Source organism: Nanorana parkeri, unplaced genomic scaffold (genome assembly GCF_000935625.1).
Source record: "Nanorana parkeri isolate BGI_ZX_2015 unplaced genomic scaffold, ASM93562v1 scaffold2843, whole genome shotgun sequence".
Classification (NCBI taxonomy): domain Eukaryota; kingdom Metazoa; phylum Chordata; class Amphibia; order Anura; family Dicroglossidae; genus Nanorana; species Nanorana parkeri.
The window spans coordinates 75,931-76,626 of NW_017309111.1; the positions used below are offsets into that span (position 1 = coordinate 75,931).

Here is a 696-nt window from a genome sequence, read left to right on the forward strand (position 1 = left end):
CAGTCCGTAATGTTAGTAAGGGGGGGGGGGCGGCATTGCTGTCTTGCCTAGGGCAGCAGGGTCCGTAAATACACCACTGCACGTAGCCCATGTGTAGTGAGCTCTTTTGCAGCAGTGGCTGAGCTCAGCATTGTGGCATAGAGGGAGAGCATGCATTGATTGCACTCATGGGGCTGCGTGTCCAATGGCAGGTTAGAAAGTTTGCTCACTCAAAGTTTTACAGACCGGCTGGGGAGAGGCTTTACCTTGGAAATTTTAAGCTTTTTAAAAAAAAGTCTAGGCATTTAGGGGTTTAACGTGTAGCTCTGATTTTGCTGCAAAAAGAAAAATCCCCTCTGGATGATTGATGTATTTTAGCAAATGTTAGATTCCTACCTGTTTCTGTTCTGAAGAGCATCTGGTACATTATAGTCATCTGGTGCACTTTGTGTTCTAATGAGGAAAGCTGCAGTGTCTGTATCCCTTTAATAGTACTTAACCCCTAGGGAGTATCCAATTATGATTGTTTTGCAGGGGATGCCTAAAATGTTGCTTTTATTATAGGGCAGACTCCTGTAATATCTCCTCCTGGAAAATCTGTAAGCCCATCGCTAGCAGGAAACGCGTGTTTCTGGGGGCAGTTTGTATACCATGAATACCGTGATTTTTTTTTTTTTTTTTTTTTTAATTTTTTTGAAAAATTAAAGGCCTTTCAGT

At 42.5% G+C, this 696-nt stretch overlaps 1 long non-coding RNA gene across 1 annotated transcript in view; it reads left to right on the forward strand.

Annotated features, from left to right (window-relative positions):
- The window catches only part of LOC108802401, a 6,280-nt gene that overhangs the window by 5,044 nt on the left and 540 nt on the right, over positions 1–696 (forward strand). The window lies entirely within an intron of this gene.